The sequence below is a fragment of the Microchirus variegatus genome (genome assembly GCF_963457635.1).
Source record: "Microchirus variegatus genome assembly, chromosome: 6".
NCBI classification, from domain to species: Eukaryota; Metazoa; Chordata; class Actinopteri; order Pleuronectiformes; family Soleidae; genus Microchirus; species Microchirus variegatus.
The window spans coordinates 7,419,305-7,435,407 of record NC_139807.1 but is presented as its reverse complement, the minus strand read 5'-3'; positions in this window follow the sequence as shown (position 1 = coordinate 7,435,407).

Here is a 16,103-nt window from a genome sequence, read left to right as displayed (position 1 = left end):
GAACATTTTTGGAAAAAAAAATTTGGTCCAAAATTTGACAAAAACGACATACGATACTATGTCGTCCAAAATGTGACCACTTTTTGAAAAAAAAGATTTGGATCCAAAATTTGACAAAAACGACATACTATACTATGTCGTCCAAAATCTGACAAGTTATTTGAAAAACATTTTTTTGGTCCAAAACTTGACAAAAACGTCATACTATACTATGTAGTACGTCATAATATACTGTCGTCCAAAATGTGACCATTTTTTGAAAAAAAAGATTTGGTCCAAAATTTGACAAAAACGACATACTATACTATGTCGTCCAAAATCTGACAAGTTTAAAAAAAAATAAAATAAATGTTTGGTCCAAAACTTGACAAAAACGTCATACTATACTATCTAGTACGTCATACTATAATATGTCGTCCAAAATGTGACAATTTTTTGCAAAATTTATTTTTTTACAAAATTTGACAAAAACGACATACTATACTATGTCGTCCCAAATCTGACATGTTTTTTGAAAAACTTTTTTTTGGTCCAAAACTTGACAAAAACGTCATACTATACTATGTCGTCCAAAATGTGACCACTTTTTGAAAAAAAAGATTTGGTCCAAAATTTGACAGAAACGACATACTATACTATGTAGTACGTGATACTATACTATGTTGTCCAAAATGTGAACATTTTTTGAAAAAAAAATTTGGTCCAAAATTTGACAAAAACGACATACTATACTATGGCGTCCAAAATCTGACAATTCTTTTGAAAAACATTTTTTTGGTCCAAAACTTGACAAAAACGTCATACTATACTATGTCGTCCAAAATCTGACAAGTTTTTTGAAAAATTTTTTTTTGGTCCAAAACTTGACAAAAACGTCATACTATACTATGTAGCCAAAATGTGACCATTTTTTGAAAATTTATGTCGTCCAAAATGTGACCATTTTTTGAAAAAAAAGATTTGGTCCAAAACTTGACAGAAACAACATACTATACTATGTTACGTTGGCCCTGAGGTGCAAAAACACAAAAACATTAACTCAAAACAGAAACACAAATCACACAACACAAACACAAAAGCAGAAAACACGAAAACATTAATTCAAAACGCAAACACAAAAGCAGAAATTACAAACACATTAACTCACAACACAAACACAAATCACACAATTCAAACACAAAAGCAGAAAACACAAAAGCATCTGTAGCTCACTTGGTAGACCTGCCGTCCCATGTACAAATGCACACTACAGATAGCCAGTTCGAATCCCACCCCAAGCAGAAAACACTAACACAAAAGTATTTAACACAACAACGTTATCTCACAACGCAAACCAAATCAAAAAACGCAAACATAAAAGCAGACATCAAAACGGAAAAGCAATCCAAAAAACAACGTTATTTTCTACGTAGCCCTGCTATGGTCAGGTGTGGAAAAAATAAAAATTGTTTGTAAACTGTTCCTTCCTTGTTTCCCTAAAAGTGTCATTATTTTGACACTATTTAGATCTTTGATAGCGATAGTCCAGTGGGTAAATTGGTGGACCATTGCTGGCAAGGTCGTAGGATCGAGTCCTGAAAGTGTTATCATTAATTTTTTTATTGTATAATGTTTTTGATGACACGTTACTCACACAGCGGATTGACAGACAGACAGACAGTCAGTATTAACAGTTACACTGTATTCGTGTATGTATTGTACATTCGCGAGCTTGCTGCAGCGTGTGGAAACCTGTAGGACAGTAGAGCTACACTTGCTGTATGAAACACACCTCATTATTTAGTTATATTAAAAATACAAAACAAATCTTAACCCTCAAATCTTTTGCACATTTAATACCCACGTTTTATTTTGAAAACCGGAGGTTTTGCGTTCGATACTAAACTAAATATTCAGCCTGCATTGGTCTATGAATGTGGGTGATTCGTCTTGTATCTAAACAATATATGAAGAGCTTCTCTTTCAGTTCACGAAATCCTTGTAGCCGCAGCAGCTTCTCCAGTCCCGGAGAAGTGCCGCGTCAGAGCGCAGTGCCATTACGCACGGCCATTCACAATAACGGCGCACATCGTGGCATGCTGGGCAAATGTATGGCTGGCTACCACCACACACCCAATATATTTATTAATGCTTTATACAATATGCTTTATGTTTTAAGAATGCTTTATACTCATAATGCTTTATACAATAAAAAGATTAATGATAACACTGTCAGGATTTAATCCTACGACCTTGCCAGCAGTAGTCCACTGATTTACCCACTGGACTAACTATCACAGTGTAAACAGTGTCAAAATAGTGACACTTTTAGGTAAACTGAGGGAACAGTTTACAATTTTTATCTTTTCCACACCTGACCCTAGCAGGGCTATGTAGGAAATAACCGTCGTGGTTTTTGAATTAGGTTTCCGTTTTGACATGCAATTCCGTTGTTATGTCTCCTTTTTTTGATTTGGTTTGCATTGTGAGATAATGTTGTTGTGTTAAATGCTTTTGTGTTTTCCGCTTGGGGCGGGATTCGAACTAGCTATCTGTAGTGTGCACTTCTACATGGGACGGCAGCTCTACCAAGTGAGCTATTTGCGTTTTTAGTTAACGTTTTCGTGTTTTTTATTTTGTGTTTGTGTTGTGAGTAAATGTTTTCATGTTTTCTGCTTTTGTGTTTGCGTTGTGAATTAATGTTTTCGTGTTTTCTGCGTTTGTGTTGTGTGATTTGTGTTTCCGTTTTGAGTTAATGTTTGTGTTTTTGATATGCGTTTGTGTTTTTTGATTTGCGTTTGTGTTTTGTGATTTGCGTTTGTGTTTTGCACCTCAGAACCACCGTAACATAGTAGAGTATGCCGTTTTTGTCAAATTTTGGACCAAATTTTTTTTTTTTTTAATGGTCACATTTTGGACGACATAGTATAGTATGTCGTTTTTGTCAAATTTTGGACCAAATTTTTTTTTTTAAAAATGGTCACATTTTGGAGCACATAGTATAGTATGACGCACTACATAGTATAGTATGACGTTTTTGCCAAGTTTTGGACCAAAAAAGTGTTTTTCAAAAAAATTGTCAGATTTTGGACGACATAGTATAGTATGTCGTTTTTGTCATATTTTGGATCAATTTCTTTTTTCAAAAAATTGTCACATTTTGGACGACATAGTATAGTATGAGGTACTACATAGTATAGCAAGGTGTTTTTGTCAAGTTTTGGACCAAAACATTTTTTTCAAAAAAATTGTCAGATTTTGGACGACATAGTAAAGTATGTCGTTTTTGTCAAATTTTGGACCAAATTTTTTTTCAAAAAACGGTCCCATTTTGGACGACATAGTATAGTATGACTTACTTCATAGTATATTATTACGTTTTTGTCAAGTTTTGGACCAAAAAAAGTTTTTCAAAAAACGTGTCAGATTTTGGACGACATAGTATAGTATGGTACACAAATGCAGAGCTATTACAAAAAAAAATCCCTGCATAAAGGCAGAACATAGGCAGGCAAAATGCAAAAGAAAAGACTGGGACACTGGTCGCCAGGTCAGGGAAAATAATGTTTTGCCCTGTCACACAGAAGCTCAGGACACCGAGTCTCAGACGTGGTTGGAATGTGAACACGTCAAGACAAATATCGACATGATATCCCAAACTTTATTCCCGCAATTTCACCGTGACAAATATTTCTTTCTTCATGCATAAAACAGGAAGCAAGTCAAAGAGAAATAACTAAAATGCTAGTGTAGGCAATGTCCAAAAGTCCATAACAAAGAAATTAAACCTTACAGTCTCCAGGAGTAGACCAGGACACATCTGGCATGTGTGTGAAAGAGTCTCGACACGTAGGATTTTTTTTTGCATCCACGGCTGAAGAAGAGAATGACGTACGATGTGTTTTCAAAACATAAATGCATAGGAACCTTTACTGTAAACGTCTCATCCAGTGAACACTGCGGAGAACCGTCCAACAAGGGGTTAAATAAAGGTCAATGTGCTTGAAGACGTTTCACCCTCTCATCCAAGAGTGTGGCTCATAACCTTGACCTGGATGAGTTAGACTCTCCACAGTGAATGTCTTTTTTTCCAAAAGTGATGCACCGGTGTGATTTCTGATTTCTTCCTTTACATTCATCCCATGTAGTCATATATATATCTGTATTTCTGTAGCATGAGAGGCCAGTGATTTTGCGCCGAGGTGATGGGAGTTCTCTTTCCAGTGCTGATCGACAACCTGCAGTCCAGGCCTCTGGAGCTGGTTGAACGGGGCTAAGCCTCAGAGCACATCACGCCAGCTGCTAAAATTCAGATCCACACAGCAGCTGAAACAATGATGCCCCGCAGCTGAACTCAAACGCAGCTTTATTTATTTATCCCCTGAAAAAATATTTGCTCGAACAGCCTTTGCAAGACAGTGACTTAAATCTTTTTTACGCCAACAATCCTTAATGGTGTCTAAACAAAGGGGCTGAGCCACTGGAACAGAGGTCAAAAGAAAAGATGACGTCTCTGAAAAGGCTCAGCGTGGGTTTGATATCATCGTCATCTTTCAGTATTGACCTTATGTCCGGATAAACACGTAGTTGGTGCTTCCAATCATGTTCCCGATCCGGACTCGGCATTAAATGGACTTTACAGCGTAGGTTCATCAGCAATCCTATCAAGACTCGATCAAAAGCATTATGTCTCGCCGCTCCCGCAATCCAAAACTGCACACGAGTTTTTTTTTACTGGGATTGATGCGGAAAACTATTGCTCGAGAGGTTGAAGAGTAATGTCATTCCATCACGGTGAAGTCCGGGCGAATGTAATCCACACGGGACGTTTTAATTGAGCGCTCTTGATTGAAAGCCAACAAGCTCGTCAAGGCCTCGGATGCTGAGGGGTGTCGTGTTTTTCCTCCAAAAACTTGTAAAGCAGCCGCGTGAAATCCTGAGTCCTGTGTCAGGTTTCCATTCGTACCCAGGGAATTGGACGTGATTGTATATTTATTTGTCACGTGTTAAGAAGAAAAATCGATCCGAGAATGAAAGAGCTGAGTTCCCTCTTAGTAGTCTGGTATACAACCAGAAGAAAAAAAAAGACTTGATCCACAGCTGTATTACAAGATTTGGCTTAGTTTTCTGTTTCGTGCTCATGACTGTGTTCCCCGGAGCTTATCTGCACTAAATCATCAGCCTGTATTCAGTATCGTGCTGCCTTCTCTTTGCACTCAGCTCCTGTCTGAGAAGTGTAATAGCGAGAAAGGCTGTGATGAGTTTATGAGAGACGGGAAAGAGCAGCAGAAGCAGTTTTTTAAGTCACAGATGTACGATGTTCTACATCAGAGTATTAGTGCTATTTTTTTTTTTTATCTTTCGAGAATTAAGTCTTATATTATTGAAGCGACATCTCAGAGGAGCAAGCTGCGATATTGCGTGTGCATTATATTTTGGTTTGGACTTCACAAATAAGGAAGTACTACATTATCTTTAGCATCAGGACTCTGAAAAGATTGTGTAAGAAAACGAGTCTGTTTGGAAGAAAGAATCACAAACGTGGAGGAAATCATCTCTTTTGTGGAGGAGGAAATGGCTGATAGTGATCGACTGCAACGCTCCTGCTGGTTCCATCAGCATGCTGTTGCTATTTTATAATAATAATAATATATTTAATTAAATAATGATTAAAAAATCTTATAATATGAATTTTATAATATGACTATTTTCATGATATTACAACTTTATTCTTGTAAATGTACAACTTGTTTTTCTCATAACATGACTTTTTCTCTAAATATTGACTTTTTTTTGTAATATTATGACTTTCTTTAATATTATGACTTTTTAATCACAGTTTTATGACTTTCTAGTAATTTTACTACTTCTTTCTCCTAATAGCACAACTTTATTCTCACATTACGACTTTTAAATATTTTTCCTTTTCAGTTTGGCCCTAACACTCCGTCGTAATATCCTCTTTATTGTCTTAAAAAAAATAAAAATAAAACTGTTATAGCAGAAGCTAAATCATGCACCAGTAACCAACCATTATTGTCCATATGCTTGGAATTTAACTCCTCGGACACAGGAGCAAAACCCAGGATGCACATCAGAAAACGCAGCTACTAAAATCTAAATAATCACCATCTTTTCATAATTCCAGTAATTGTCCTGCTGCACGAAACATGACACCAGACACCGTGTTTTATGTGCCACTAATTCAGCCAGTTATGTTCTTCTACGGTTTATGTTCTTGCAGCTTTTAATCCTTAATTGGTGCGTTTATTTGCCTCAACCTCGACACTGGTGAAACATTTATTGGACAGTCCATTATAAGTTTAGTTTTATTTGCCACATATTAATGTGAGGCATTGACAATATTTATTTATTTATTTTTGTTGGGGGGGGGGGGGTCTTCAGGATGCACACAGCATCCTGCCTCACAGCCGCAGCATCAACAGCGGAGTTAAATCATTTCACAGTTATAGGATAGGATGCACGTCTCGGTGGACGCGTGAGAGACGTACAAAATAAACAAGAGATTGTTATTAGATTCATGAAGTACAGCTCAATACTTTTGTCCTTGTGGAGAAGAGAACCGTACTCTCCGCACATTGGTTCACAGAGAATGAACTGATTAAGAGAGGGAGAGCGGAGAGCGGCCTCTGCTGAGCTGTACATCCACTGTCTGACAGACGCCGCACGCTTAAATATACACAGTATGTTCATTTGCCCGCTTTCATTAACCATTAATGGATTTCTGGTTCCAAACTACACGATTGTTACGAGATTGAACATATCAAGCAGTCTTGTCTTTTCTTAATCGTTGTCAGTCTCGTGCGCTGAGGTTGTTTCTTTGGCTGATAATTATGATAATACTGTAAATCTGGTAGCTCATAACAGATTAACGAATACATATGTTTGATGGTGTTTGTACTGTGCGTTCATTCTCTCCTGCAAAGGGTTTGTTTACAACCTACCGCACATACGTACAGCAGAGGCTAATCTACAATATGTACATTATAATTAGTTTTATTTACACGCACACACCAGTTGGTGATCATTTAGTTTGACCTCTGCATTTGATCCATCTTATTTTTTTCTCCACAGCAGTACTGAGCACATACAAAGCGGGGAGGTGCACGAGCAGTGGGAAGCTCTTACCTTTGCACTGGGAAGCTTTGGGGGGTACCTTGCTCCTTGACCTGTCCTGGGATTTGAACCATCTGGTTAAAAGCTCAATTCCCTTCAACATGTCCATGGATTGCCCATGCATGCATTTGCATCAGCATGTATTCCAAATAGAATGTAAAAAATGAATAAAAATGAATAAAGAGACAATTTTTAACTTATAAACACAAATACAATACGAAGACGATGTAACCTGATGTAACACAATTTGTCAGTGGGTCACTTGATATAGAAGTTACTGGAAAAAGTGTTGTTTACAATTAATATTAATGTGCGGAGAACTTTGGCAAGAAAATGTCAAATATTAATTTAAAGTATAATAACCTGATACAAAGAGTGGTGTCCTACAGAGTCTCAGGCATGATTCCCATCAACAACTTGGACAGCTGGGTAAGCAAAACGAGCGCACACTAGCTTGAAAGCATGACACTAAAGATATTAGAACGATATTCCCAATATATGCGATCAATAACATGTAAATGAAACACTGTTGAAACACAGGTGAGACATAGTTCTAAATCATAGTGACGTAGACAACAACCTACAGCTACAGCTAAATCAGTGCACCGCCATTAAACTCACCTCATGTGTTTTGTTGAGATTTTATTTTTACTACTCAGTCTGAAAAATATGATTTTATTAGTGCTGGGCGCCGCTAACGGCGTTTACGCGGTGTGTTTCCATGATGGAAAAAGATGTGCATGACGTCATATTTACGTGACTCCCGCGCCTACAGTCGAACTGGAGCGGTCTGTTTATTAAACTAAAAGAGCAGCGCTACAAATAACCAGCCTACCTGTGCATGTGTGCTTCTGTTTTTAAAGTTTAGCGTTACTTTAGATACTAATTTTAACAATCGGAAGTCACGCAAACGTGACGTCATGCGCATGTTTTTTTCCGATCAATCGTCATGGAATCGTTAACGTGCCCAGCACTAGCTTTCATATCATTTGTGAGAACATTTTATTAGTAATACATTGTCAATAACTTCAGGATAATACATTGTGGTATACAATACATTAAACGCGCTGCACCCCTCAGTTTTAGAGAAAATATGCTTTGATATTGTATCTTTTTATATAAATATGTCTCGAAATATGTTTCAACAAAGTTATCGATCAAGGAACTTGTGAATATCTTTCTTACTTACAATATTATTGTGCGAGCGTTATACCTATTTTGAGGTCCCACCCATGTCATGTCCGGTTCATTTATAGGTTAGTAACAAAAAAGTTGGCATTGGTTTGGTCACATGATGGGAGCTATTACAACAAATACATACATATCATAAAAAAGTGACTCCTAAAACATATTCATCTACTGTAAAACACAGCCAGTAATACAATACAAATACAACAGCCTTATAAAATATAAGGAGCACAAGAATGACTTGGTATTAGCTTGGAGTCAGACATGTTTGAATATTTATAATGACAAAATACTAAAAAGGCACTCAAATGAAATATGGAGTACTTAAAAACAAATACAAGTTGTAACACAAAGCATTGAAACCTCAATAGAGTGAGGTACATTCTGTTTCTCTAAAGTATTAATAAATCATAAGCACTTCTGTGTGAGTCACAGGTATGTGGCTCTGTATATCAGCACAATATGGACATATACCTCGTCTTAATGAGCATTTCCTAAGAGAGAATTATACTTACAATCACCCTGCACATTCTAATTAAAGCCGATGACCTGTGACTGACCCCGGATTAGCGGAGCCAATGGACGATATTTTCTTTGAACCCGGTAAATCTCCGCTCACTCTTCTTGCGAGATGGAGGTTCCGCATCAAAGACCTCACAGTGTGGCTGTGCCTTTGTGTATCTTGGCTCATTTTTATTTATTTATTTTAACTAATTAGCCTCACAATTATTTTTCCCACATGGAAAAAAGTCAACAATCCGTCTGTGAGATGGGAGGCTAAATAGTTTCTGCTCCAAAGCACACACTGTGTCAGTAATTTGTCATGTCATTATTATCTCTGATGGCAAGAGTGAGTGATTTGTTGTTTTGCCCACCATTGTCACTCCTCCCAGGACAAAAGAGTGTTGGAGAAAAACAAAAAATCAGCCCACTTCTTGTTTTTGAAGTGGGCTGATTTGGGAGATGTGGGATGAATTTTTCTTTTTTTTTTTAAGGCGGAATAAGATTTGAAGGCATCATTACCACCTAAAATGACTTGTTAAGATGGATATTGTTTGCAATGAGGTGCTGCCAGGTCCATCGCCTGTAAGGTAATAGGGGAACAGAGCTGTGATGGGCAGCGACATGGGCGCCTATAGTGATGTTCACACTGAGATAAGGGTCAGACTCCTGCCTCATAATCCATAAAGGAGCCATAATAACCTCTGCTTCTGCCAGACATGACCCGTTATTACCTCACAGTAGAACCACAATGTCTGTCAGTGCTGAACTTTTACACTTGCATGTGCATAAGCATGCCCACACATGCACTAATCATTACAGCTTTTGTTACAACAGTACACAGATTGGCCAGGTTTAATTTAAACTGATTTATCACGCTACGCCAGGCAGGCAGCGAATGGTGTCCATTCACCAATACGCAAGTGCATATTTATTTAGCATTAGCATGCTACTACTTTGCGGCTAACTTGGCGAAACCGGTTTCCAAAGGTACGCTTGCGAGGCTGCGATTAGCACTAGCATAGTGCTAACATAATACAAACGCTGTGCAACCTCATTAGGCACAACACAGTTTTTCAATTAGCATGCTACTACTTTGCAGCTAACTTGGTGAACCTGTTTCCAAAGGTACGCTTGCGAGGCTGCGATTAGCACTAGCATAGTGCTAACATAAAATGTGCAACCTCATTAGGCACAACACAGTTTTTCAATTAGCATGCTACTACTTTGCGGCTAACTTGGCGAACCTGTTTCCAAAAGGTACGCTTGCGAGGCTACGATTAGCATTTGCGTAGTGCTAACATAATACAAACGCTGTGCAACCTCATTAGGCCCAATGCAATTTTTTTTAAATTTCCAATTAGCATTAGCGTAGTTAGCTGTTGTGACAGCCCAGCTCCCACTATAGGAATACATACTTCCTACGGGGACTGCGCTAGTATCTAAAAAAGAGGACGTGTTCTATCGTGATATCTAGCCTCTTTTCAGGCTGAGTTTAGTTACTTTTTATTGACAGTAGTTGGTAAAACTGTAAAAACAATCTCCAAACACAAGACAATGAATGACTGAGTACAAAAGAGAGTTGTGAATATGACATAATCGTGTTCCTAAAGTAGCATATTCTTTGTCTACATGGAAACACGAGGCCACCGTTTTTCCCCGAGATTTTCCCACTCTGGGAGGTGTTTTCAAAAAAAAATATTGTTTCAGGTCCCCTAAAACGGTGTCTCCGTGTCGACGGAACGCCTCTACGGCAAAAAAAAAAGTATGCATTATTGACTTCAGTGACTTTAATTTGTGTTGTTTTTGTAAAAGTTATCTGGGGAACAGCAACAGAGATAAGCTATGAATAGATTAAATGCATCGATCAATTAGAATAAATATATCATATTTTATTAAAATTTTCTTCATGTTGCCAGGAGTTTCTGGGTCTCTGGAGGAAACTTAAAAAGTTTTAGGTCACATAAATAGTGCAAATCTTCCGAGGCTGTCTCTGGATTTGTACATGACCAAGAATGTAACACATTAAGGTAAAATGAAAAGCAATTAAAAATTGTGTGTTGCTCACGTCTCAATGAGGATACTGATATTTTTGGACTTAAAAAAATATCTCATGTGCACGACATCCTGTTTTTCGAGCCCGTGTTTTATTGTGCATTTCTTAAGATATTGCTCGTATTTTTTCCCCTATTTTTTTATTAACAGAACCACAGCTCTTTGAATTGAGAACCGAGAAATAAGAGACACATAAATAGAATGAGGTTTTTGAGAGGTAATGTTGTTTTGCTCCTTGCTGAGTGGGTTAAGGTCCTTGACATGAGGACCGTCAGTGTAAAAAAAAAAAAAGGGGGGGGTGTCAAAAATATAATCTCATTTAGACACAAATCCATCTTCTGCACTCTAACTATTACAATCCATCCACAAAAACAAAAAACTAGAGAGTAGATTGCATGTTTGTGTGGACACAACATAATCCAACTGTTCCTGGTCTCCCTCTCTCTCTCCCCCTGTTTCCACAGCAGATGGACACTGAATCTGGTTCTGTTGGAGGCGTCCTCTGTCTGTTAGAAGACTCTGTCACTGTCACCAAATGCTTGACGCGTCCCTCCATAATATTGCATGATCTGCACCACATTTCACATAATGTATGTTGTGATTTGACACGATACAAATAAAAGTAATTTGAATTTAATCACTGACTCACCTTGTAAAATTACTTTTTCTGGGATTCCCCCCCCCCTTTTGTCAGTTAACATGTTCCCAGACTGACAGGAATATTAAAACTAATTTCTAATTTTCCTCTATCAATCACTGCCCCTCAGCTGACGGACATCGTGTCTCACTCCGGCGCCAAACTTTGCAGCTACATGCTTTTAGGACTTTTCTAATTTACGACCCCCCTCCCTTAAATGTCCCCTTTGCCTGCAGCTATTCTGTGACATTAGTGAATTATAATGTTGTTTTCACCCATTATCACAAGTTCTGCTCGACCATTAAAATCCAAAGCGAAGGCTCATGGACATGGACGGCAGCGATGGATACATCGATTACAGAGAAAATTGGACCAAAGTGAACATGCCTAATGCCTCCACCAGCAGCTGCCCGGTCATCTCGTGGATCCAGTGCTAAATGAACTCCGCAGCTCTGCTGTTCGCTCTCCACCCACCTTTATCTTCCTCAACCCCGCCCTCTCTGTGCTTCCCAGAAAAAAAATGGACACTGAGAGTCCATTCCTTCCAACAAATCAAATCATATTATATTGTCATTTTCCATCTCGACTCTGTCGCTCCCTCCCTCCACATCCATTGTACTCCCTCCCATTTCCTCCCCTTCATTCCTCTACCTAGACCCCTCGCTCCCCCTTTTCTCCCCATTCTCCTTGACCTCCTCAGAAAAAAAGGGCATCTGATGTGATGAAAGATCTAAGTGGTGAGGAATTTTCCCCCCATTCCTCTGGTGTTATCCCATCAGATCAGCGGGAGACGTTGGCTGCGTGAGACACATGCTTCCTGGTTGATTCCAAGTTCAATTTGAGCATTTCTCACCTCTGCAGTACCTTATGTGACCAGAGCCGTGCTTGAGAGGAAAGCCCATTAAATAACTAGAGCATTTTTTATTTTTTTTTTGCACTACGAGCCGCAGCCTTTCCTACCCGAGTGAAATTTCATTGTCATCAAAGAGTAAAAGCTTCACCAGCAGCCTGCTTGTCCAAGGTGACTTCCAGAGTCACCCGAGTTTATACTGCCTGAAATGTAATACATATTAAGTGTTGCAGTCAGGTGTTGTCATGCACATAAAGCCTGTCCCACACTAGAGGAAGGGTCAGATTTCGGTCCCAACCTGCCAATTAGGACAATCAGCCATGATTTCATACACAATCTGTTTATATTCTGAAGTCACGTTAAATCGTGCACGTTTCTGTGAGATTCAAAATCCCTGGAAGATCGTTCGATCAAACACCGCAAATGTGTGCGTCTTGACTGGATTTCTCAGGATTAAATCAGTTCTAAAGTCTGTTGCATCCGTGTCTGAAAATCCTCGAGTGTAGGGCAGGCTTTACATTGTGCAGAAAGTATAGCGAAAAACAGACAAAATCCATTTTATAATTATGTGAGTATGGTTGCAGTACTGGTGATAAGCCAGTATGTGGTGCTATGGTGCAGTAGCCTGATCTGTTGCACAACTAAAATCACTGTATTAACCACAGACAATATATATATAAAATGGAAAAAGTAGTATCTTTAACCAGGAGGTAAGAATATATTGATTTTCCATCAGGGGGCAACTCTGCTGGTTGCAAAAAGGTCTACGGGAAAAATTAAATGAACATTTTCCTGAGGCGTTAATAGTCTCAGTCGCTAGTTTCCCATTTTCTTAGAACATGAGGTCCATTTTGTAACTTATATTCCCATTTCCCTGTTATAAGGTTTTTCCGTACCCTGGCCGAGGGTCTAAGGACAGAGCATGTTACAAACCCTGTGAAGCCCTGTAAGATTGTGGGCTACATAAATAAAACTGACAGCTGGTATCGTCCAATAGGAGCGCGGCTGCATAGGATATCTGTGAATTTCTACTTGCAGAAATCTGCAGCTTGTCACAAGATTTGCAACTACTAATTGCAAATCTCGAGACTTCAAAAAGGATGACACGACCGTCATCATCCTCTGTGAGACACACATATGAGAGCATATCTGTCTTTCAGGGGGAGTATTCGTCTTCCATGGAAATGAGAGAAGGCTGTTTCAGATGCTTAAGGATGTATGCATGTGGTCACTCTATTTAATAGAGGGGTTTGGGAATCGAGCTCATCAGAACCCCGGCTTTTAACCTTGAGAGACAAGATCTTAAACATGTGTGGCTAGTGCTGTGAAATGAGTGTCCCGTCCCTCTCAACAATCCGCCTCTACCTCCTCCCCATTGGGCCGTGAGTGAGCGGAATATCAAGAAGGCCCTCTTTGAATGCCCACTGCCTCCGAGGACTCAGCTATGCACACATATCAGGGCGACCAAAACAGAGGAAAACAAGTGAATAAAACAGGGCCCTGTGGGAATCAGCACCACGGCCTGATTGTATTAGATCCAGTGTCCATCACAAACTCGTGTCCTTACCTCAGTGTGAAAGATTGTGCAGTGAGGATGAAATTCCAGAGATTTGAACAAGTCACACAGGGGTTTATTATGTGAGGAGAAGATGATTCCTGCAGGTGAAGAAAGGATTAGTTGAGAACCCACATCATCAACAACAACAACAACAGCATTGGAGGTGTGAAAAACAAGGTTGTTTTTTCGCTCTGAAATATTAACGTTAATATTTAATCAAATGTTTGACATACCGTAATTAAATTGACGTACTTTGACCTTCCCGTAAAAAAGAAAAATATATTGTTCTTTTGTACTCACTGAACTAAGTACAAAGCACAAAATAGAACCTCTTACAAGTCTGTAATTAAAGTAGCCTAATTAATTCAGTCATGGGTTTCATGAGGATTAAAAGAGAGCAAAGCAGACAAATTAGATAGGAATAAAAACAATAAAGTCTTATTAAAAAAGGTTTAAGAGGCATTTTAGAGATTATGCCAGTTTTAGAAACTGTTGCAGCTCTGAAGGGGTGAGCCAGGTAGCTCTAACCCCTGCAGCTTCTGGCCTTCAGTCTTTACCTCACAATTGCCAATTAGTCCCTGCTTTTCATATTTCCTCACCACCCCTGGGAGAAATTAGTAATTTGCTTGCATGGTCAGCAACAAGACGCCCCGTGCTGCAGAGAGGGATCAGCTCTCTGTGAAAGAGCAGATTGTAGCAGTCGCGGACCTTGAATACCTTCAAGGATGGAGTTTCCAAGTCACCGTATGAACCAAACCTACAGTACATGCAATAATCGAACTCCCTTTGATGCCACACAGCTCTATTCTAGTCCATCTACAGTGTATGATGTCATCACAGAAGCATTGAAATGCAAATACAGAGTAAGAAGGCAGTGGATTTGAATACAATGGAACCTTGTTTGCATAAGATCGTTCCTCATTTTCTTTCCACTAAATCCATTTTAAGAATCAGCAACATGTTTTTGAAACATTCTGCAACAGCTAAATGGTTGTAGCTCAACGATATGTCCTTCAACGTGTGTCCACCTCTGCGATGCTGATGTGGCGAAACGCCCCCCCCCCCCCAACTTTGTTTGTATTAAGCGGTTTCTGGTTTCGCTTGCGGCTAGTTGCTAGCAAGTTTATTTATTTGTATTTTACCTTTATTTAACCAGGTACAAGTAAATTCAATTTCCAATCACATTATGTGTTAATCTGACTCTGAGAAATTAATTTTCCGTAGAATTTAGTAAAAATCTGGGTTTTAGTCTGATCAGTACCTTTACATGCACAGTTTAATCGAGCTAAGGCCATAGTCTGACTAAGACAGGCAATCGGACAACTTGCCGAGCCCAAGGCTAACAGGCTGAGGAGAAAACCAGTTTATTGGCCACGTGTACGTCTCACTCCACCTCCGTAGGTGGTGCTGTATCACTCTATAAACTAGTGCAAGCCGCAAGATAAATTGTTTTCTGAAGAAAGCCGCCAACGTCGCATGCTTCTGGCAACAATTCCGACCAGTCTGACTAAGCGTATACATTCATGAGTAATCAGACTATGAATCGCATTGTCCAGGTATGTTAGTCCGATTAAGACTTGCTCGACTAGTTTACCTGGCATTAAGAAAACTGAAATTATTTTCTTATTCAGACTAAAATGGGACTTTTAACTTGCATGTAAGCACATTTAGTGATTTTTTTTTTTTTTTTTTTAATGTCATGCAAATGTTTTGAGAGTAAGAAGAGAGAGGGAACTGCAGAGGAGGCACATGCAGTAAATGGGTTTGAACTCAGGACCTGCTGTTTAAAGCATATGCACTCTGTTTTATTATTTTATCCATTTTTTTTAAGGGTTGCATTGCCTGACTAAGCTAAAAAAAGAAATATGAATGTAGATATAAAGTATGTTCACTCTAACTGACTGTGAAGGGATCTGATTTGATAAATGGCTGAATGCATTTTAAATACCCAATGTTGTCAACCCCTGTGCCCTGTTTCCAACAGACATTTCATGCTTTTGAGGCTTTGCCATAATGAATGCATCCAAAGACGCCTGAGGAATACATAAAATGTGAAGAGCAGCTCTGTTTGCACTGTGGAATATACAGTATATTAGGCTTAAAACTGCAATTTGAATTCTGCGAAATGATTTGGGGATTATGAAGATTGTTTCTGTTGCTTTGGGGTATTTTGAAATCCGTTTCAGCAACAAACGCAT